General features: G+C 38.5%; 1 long non-coding RNA gene across 1 annotated transcript; it reads left to right on the top strand.

The window, feature by feature from the left end:
* The first annotated feature begins 1189 nt into the window (after window positions 1–1189).
* Window positions 1190–7166, top strand: LOC121884782. Its single transcript, XR_006092409.1, has 3 exons — window positions 1190–1379; window positions 2413–2532; window positions 6485–7166. It is a non-coding gene; the product is annotated as an uncharacterized LOC121884782 (long non-coding RNA).
* The last annotated feature ends 332 nt before the right edge of the window (window positions 7167–7498 follow it).

Genomic DNA, 7498 nt, shown 5'->3' with positions numbered 1-7498 from the left:
AACTGAAACATCTGTGCATCCCCATAATGCTTGCGCCACGGTGTGTCTGAACTTTATTTTGATTAGGTTTGTGACTAGCGGAGATAATCACGCATCCCTTTCAGAAAGAGCTGCTCTCAGAGGAAAACACTTTGAATCAAGTGACTACATCACTGGGGGGTCCCTTAAAGGAGACTGTGCAGAAGCCAAAAGGAAAATAAATCAGAAAGTCTCTTCTGGCTTTATGAAAAGCTTAATGTCGAGGAATCAAAAAGCAGCGTTTTTAATAATTACGGTACATTTCAAAAAATGCAATAACTCTGTGGTACTATTCAGTGTGCCAGGAAGAGTTATGAATAAATCCCCATGAATTATTTACAAAGGTGTCAAATGCGCAAATCAGCAACTATAAGGGCAGCAGCTGGTATTGCTACAGTGATCCAATGAGTAATCTGCTGTTGGCAAAAGCTAGTTACATCACAGTGTGATAGTTACATATTTTTTCCAGCACAGTTCTGAAAGTGACTGAGAAGAAGTTTTGTTTTCACTTACAGTTCCAGTGGCCAACTATAAGACACATTCATTTACGTTATAGTCACTGCTTTTGCTGTAGAGAGTAGCTTGAGTAAATGCGAGGGTTTATGTGAGACACAGGGAGGGCTTTAATGCTAAATGAGTTTGGTCTCACACATGCAAACCCATGAGCCCCTGAGTCAGAAGCAGCATGTAGGAAGGACCGCTGAGAACAGCTCCTGCCTTGTTTCCGGCCTGCAGCTCTCATGTGTGAGGGATGCAGCATATGGAGGCAGTCAGACAAAAAGCCCACCGGCTCCTTCAGCAAATCCAACATAAAGCAGTCCCTCCAGGATTTCATAGAGCTTTTTTTGTGATTGATATGATCAAAAATGCTTGATTTTGCAGCAGCTTTTCTCATAAGTTCTGATGCAATTGATGAAGTTTTATGTGATTTTTTTTGTGGTAAAATTGCGGGAATTGGCAAAAATTGCAAGTCGAGGAAAAAAATTGTTTTATTTTTAACTACTACCTAATGAAGAAGGCGATGTGAATACCGCACATCACAGAAATAGCTGAAACTATTTTAGTTCTCATCTTTTTTTATTTTCTGAATTTAAAGGACCATGATAAGACCACGTTTCCCATAAACCCTGTCACTTCCTGTTTTGCTGTTTTTTCAGGTCAGCCAGAATGGGGTTTGTTTTGATAATGAGAGGAGAAGTTGAAGAGTCTTAAATAACTGTAAATGAGGAGTTATTTTTGTTGATAAAGCTAGTTTTGTTTGGAAAGGCTTACTTACTGCCTTTAGCAGAACTCCTATGAATCCGACTCGGTCGCACAAAATATCTCAACTCATCGCAATTGTCTGTCTTTCTCATCGCAAGGTATGGACATTAAATTTACAATTATATAATGATGTCAAAATCTTCCTAGTAGTACCTTTAATGCAGAGAAATTGTAAGAATTTTGCTAAATTTCAAGCCCCCGCAAATATTGTGGAGATTGATTGAATTTGTATTATCTATCTAAAGATCACGATTTCCTGGAAGGACTGATAAAGCACTGTTTGGCTCTGCATATATGAAACCATACGTTTCCTACTTTAATCCTGAAACAACATCATTTGAAGGAATAGTTTGACATTTTGCGAAATACGCTTATTTACTGTTTTTTACGAAGAGCTTGAACTATCTAGCCTGGCTCAGTCCTCTCAGAACCTCTATAGTTCACTAATTAACACATATCTTATTTGTGCAATCTGTACAAAAAACAATGTGCGAAACTTCATATTATGGTGCAATGGGGGGTTATTTGGACCGAGCCTGGCTAGCTGTTTGCCCGTGTTTCCAGTCTTTGCGCTAAGCTAAGCTAAGCTAACTGACTGCTGGCGGTAGCTTCAAATAAAGAAATGAGAGTGTTATTGATCTCATCTAAAGAAAATGAACAAGTGTATTGTGTATGTACAAAATGTTGAACTTTTACTTTAATTTCATCAAAAGAGAACAGACCTGATTTGTCTCAGATTCTTAAATTGAATCACTGACATTCTGAACTCTTTTTAAAGGCAGTTTTGGATGAGATCTTCCTTTTTCACACTGTCTTTGACCTAAATATAATACAAGTGAGATATTATGTCAAACCCCCAACGTGAAATTGCTTTTGGAATTATCAGGGGGAGACAAAGATCTGATATTACTGCATGAATGCCAAAGAGACTTTTCTCTCTCTAGTTTTGTTTTGTAGGTTCATTAAAATCTACAGTTGCTTCTTCAATCACAGACTTTTGCGACCTTGTGATCTCACCACCTGCCAGACAGATATCAGTGGAGCGGGACAGATGCAATCACAGTAATCTTTCCTTGTATGTCTGGGGCTTCATATGATGAAACCATTAAAATGATTCAAGCACCTCTGCAGCTTGGAGCAGGTCAGAGCAGAACAATGACGACCCCGATGACTCTGACCACAGGAGATGAAGACGTCTGCTTGTTTCCCACCCAAAGCTACCTATATGTGTTCCACCATCCAGCTGAGCACGTGAGTGTGTGTGTGTGGTCCAGGTATTCCTCATGTTGTGGGGACGTAAATCTGTTTCACAGTCATGTTGTGGGGACTTGCCTCCCTTATAGAGACAAAAAACAAGTCCCCTTAATGTAAATCATTAATTTTAGACGGAAGACTTGGTTTAATGTTAAGGTTAGTTTAGGGTTATGTTAAGGTTGGGGTGAGGGTTAGGGTTAGGTATGTGGTGGTAATGATTGAGGTTAGGATAAGTCTCCAGGAAATGAATATAAGTAAATATAATGTCCTCTGAAGTGATGGAAACACAACTGTGTGTGTGCCTATTGAATATTTCATTCAGGTCAAGGGCAAAAAAACACTTGTTCGCCAGCACAGTGAATAACAGACCCACTAATGGCACGCATATGGGCTGGCGAAACATGTTTTTTAATTGATAAATTAGATGAGTGGTTTTTATTCAGCTATTCAACATTTAGGTACATTTTCAATTTATTGTTTCTGCTGCTAGGATATCATTTCAGTTGTCTCCTGAGCACAAAAAACCTAAATAAGCTCATTTTATTTCTAAACAAATAGTGGCTGATGTGTAACGTTAGCCATTTGTGCTCCTCCCCATTAACGATTATCGCTCCCACATATTTTACAGCTGCATCACTTGATGACACTCCAGGGGAACAGATGTGTTCAAATGAATTTGCAGAGAGACTCTGATGCGAGAGAGATAGGTTTTCATTATTTTCCCGTCATTCTGCTCGGCACAAAGTCATCAGCTGTGCAGCAAGAGGTTCAAAGCCCAGGAACAAAACCATTTCAAAGTCTTAACATAGTTTAACAGCATGTACCAGACTACACAATAACACACAAGTATTCATTATTATGCAAATTGGAATGGTCTCTTTGGGAGCTCCATGCTTTCGTTTTCAATTATGCAATTCCCTCTGTCACCTTACAAGTTTTCTTTCATTTTTTATTGTTTTTTGTACATCAAATCCTTAAAAGCCTCAATATTAATTTAAGTAAACGGAGGAGTCCAGATGGAAGTTTCGGTGGGTGAATTCTTTTGGCTATGAGATGTCACACCAAATGACAAAAAAAAATCTCTTTAAAGGATTTTTAAAACCTGAGTGCGAATAAACAAGCTGCTGGATGTTACACGCGTCTGTCTTTTGGATTTAATCTACAGTGTAAATATATATACAGCAACATAACTCACAGTCAGCCTGTGAAATTTGCTAAATGAAAACTTCTCGCAGTAATTCCCTTTGTCTGGTAACGCAAATACACAGTCACAAAAATATAAAACAGGCAAATCTGTTCTAAAATTTGCATAAAATTCTAAAGAAAAACATTCAACAACCAGCACAAACATCATTAACAACCTCACAGCAGTTGATTGGTCCCATGTCGTCAGTGAGGCAGCAAACTGCTGTCATGTAAGCAAGCCTGACTGTCACTGCCTCTGACACTATCAGTGAATAAGGCCTGATACAAGGTAAACAGCTATTTAGTTAGCTGACTATACAGAAAATGCCAAGATAATTATTCCAAACAGATTGTTGGCTACGTCTCCTGGCGAATGTGTTTGTAGCTTGCATTAATATTTGTTGCGTTACTGAGTGTCAAGGCATGTGGGACAGCTTAACTTTAGCAAAATGAGAACAAATTAAGTTACTTTACTGCTGCATGCAAAAATTGCCCAAAGAGTTGTAATGTTGAGACAAACTGCATCAAATGGAAAACTGACAGAAAACTTAACATAGCATTAATTAAGCATAATGATTGTATCTTGTAGGCACTACTTTTTTGTAATCACCATATAATAATTATTCTTATTGTCTATTGTGTGGACAAAAGGTCAAACCATCAGAATTCATTATTCAGTAAAAAAAATAAATAAAAAAAATGTGTCAGGCAACATTTAATACAGCCATCATTCACTTGTTTCTGTATAAAAATGCAGGGATCATTGTGTTATGACTGCACTGAAGTTGGGGTCACCTTCACTTCAATATTCAGTATAGTGATTTATGAGTGCTATAGTGTGGCTCAGTAGAATTAAAAAAAAACAGCGAGGAGACATTATACAGCTCTACTCAGTGTTGCTTACACATCCAAATTTGTTTTGTGAGTTCTCTAATTGCAAAACACCTTGGTACTCTATATTGTACACAGAAAGTATCCTTCACTTTTACCATCAAGCATCATGTCTGCAATTACAATAAAAAGGAATAGTGTACGGTAAATATAGACGTTGTAGAATTATAGTGTGCAGTCTGTGACTCAAGATGTGACTCAGATTTAAAAGGTAGTTTGGAAATAAGATATATATCATATCAGCAGTGTGCTCATCTCTGCAATGGATGTATCCCTTAAATCTGGAAAATGTATGTGATTCTCCTATCATGTGCATGCAGAGACATATAGTACCAGTCAAAAGTTTACACCTACTCATTCAAGGGTTTTTCTTTATTTTTACAATTTTCTAGATTGTAGAACAATACTAAAGACATCAAAACTATAAAATAACATCATGTAGTCACTGGGAATGCTTTTCCAACAGTCTTGAAGGAGTTCCAACATATGCTGAGCACACGTTTTGCTGCTTTTCCTTCACTCTGCAGTCCAACTCATACCAAATCATCTCAATTGGGTTTCGGTCAGGTGATTGTGGAGGCCAGGGCATCTGATGCAGCACTCCATCAATCTCATTCTTGGTCCAGTAGCCCTTATATAGCCAGGAGGTGTGTTTTGGGTTATTGTCCTGTTGAAAAACTAATTATGTTCCCACTAAGCACAAACTAGAGGGGGTGGCGTGTTGCTGTAGAATGTTGTGGTAGCCATGCTGGTTAAATGTGCCTTGAATTCTGAATAAACCACCAACGATGTCACCAGCAAAGCACCCTCATATCATCATACCTCCTCCTCCATGCTTCACAGTGGGAACCGCACATGCAGATACCATCCGTTCACCTTCTCTGCGTCTCATAAAGACATAGCAGTTGGAACCAAAAAGCTCAAATTTGGACTCATCAGACCAAAGTACAGATTTCCGCTGGTCTAATGTCCATTGTGTTTCTTGGCCCAAGCAATTCTCTTCTTATTATTGGTCTCCCTCAGTAGTGATTTCTTTGCAGCAATTTGACCACGAAGGCCTGATTCACACAGTCTCTGATGTTGAGATATGTCTCTGGGAACTCTGGGAAGCATTGATGTGGGCTCTAATCTGAGGTGCCGTTAATTGGCGATTTGGCTGGTAACTTTAATGAACGTATCCTCTGCGGCAGAGGTAACTCTTGGTCTTCCTTGGGGCGGTCCCCACGAGAGCCAGTTTCATCACAGCGTTTGATGTTTTTTGTGACTGCACTTGAAGAAACTTTTCATTTTTTTGAACTTTTCTGGATTGACTGACCCTCATGTCTTCAAGTAATGATGGACTGTTGTTTTTCTTTACTTAGTTGGTACGGTTCCTGCCATAATATGGATTACTACAGTAGTCGCATGCGGGTATTTGCTGTATACCAACACTACCTTGGCACAACACTGATGGTCTCAAACGCATTAAGAAGTCAAGAAATTCCAGCAGTTAACTTTTGACAAGACACATCTGTTCAATGAAAACCATTCCAGGTGACTCCCTCATGAAGCTGGTTAAGATATTGCCAATAGTGGGCACTTTGAGGAATCTAAAATATGAAAGACATTTTGCTTTGTCTTATGGATCTTTATAGTTTTGATGTCTTCAGTATTGTTCTGCAATGTAGAAATAGTAAAAATAAAGAAAAACCCTTGAATGAGTAGGTGTGTCCAAACTTTTGACTGGTACTATACTAAGTATAATGTGAGTGTATTGAGGAATATCATTAAATTATCACATCAATGAAAGGTCAGCTTGACCTGAGCATGAATCACATCCCTGTCCCCTGGAAATGCCAGAAAAAAACTCTGAACTGTTTCTGTTTCCTTTAAGGCTTCATAAACCTACACAGTTGGCAGTCCAGATGCAGGAGCATCATGTGTGACATCATCAGCGACATGCACAGTTAACCTCCTGTGACTGAGATCACGTAATGAGGAAGTATGATAGTGGTTATGTGGCGATGTAAAGCCACTGTGGCGCCTAAGTGAACTCGACGGGTGACATGAGTGGCAAAAGAAGCACCACTGAGTGATTTGTTATATATTATATATTATGCAGTTCAGATGAACAAATATCCCATTTTACCATATAATTGAAGTCTAATTTCTATGAATACTTTTGGAGATTAATTTTGTAAAATGATTGTAAAAACTTTTATCCACCACATTTTGTAGAATGTAATCTTGTGATATGCAGTTATTAATATATATCATGCTACAGGAACAAAAATGAGTTCCATTCTGCAACAACATAAATGTTAAACATGCCTCTTTTCTCCAGTTAATCAAGGTTTTATTAGATTAATTTACTGAGTAACTAAAATCAAATTATTGGAAATGTGAATGTAATTCTTGGAGAGGAAGTGACCTGCATACATGCAGCGATATGAAATGTTTACGCCAACAAATAAAAAAACATGTCTGTGATTCACATGTATGTGCGAAAGTCTCTCTTCAGAAACCAGAGGGGGGGCAAAACGGGAAAAGATGGAGCAACATATGCTGTGACAATTACTCACATTACGGGCTGTGAACCTTCTGTGTCGCGTCTCTCAACCTACTGTACATCACTGCATGCAAACCATGTAATCACTTAGCGAAATTTCTCATGCTGTGGAAGAAAATCACCCATGAGTGCTCTTAATGGAGTCTTGAAATTTATGTAATCTCACATGAAAACTCACTGGGGATGACAGTATGGCTTACATTTTACTGTGCTAGTGTCAGAGGCGTTGTGAGTGTGTATGTGTTACATATGTTAAAGTGTTTCGTACGTTTATGATTGTGTGTGCGAGAACTGTGTGTGTGTGTGTCGCTCATTTTCTAAATCCAGAGCATTTGAGCC

Source organism: Thunnus maccoyii, chromosome 18, assembly GCF_910596095.1.
Source record: "Thunnus maccoyii chromosome 18, fThuMac1.1, whole genome shotgun sequence".
Lineage (NCBI taxonomy): Eukaryota > Metazoa > Chordata > Actinopteri > Scombriformes > Scombridae > Thunnus > Thunnus maccoyii.
This window is presented reverse-complemented; position numbering and strand designations above follow the sequence as displayed.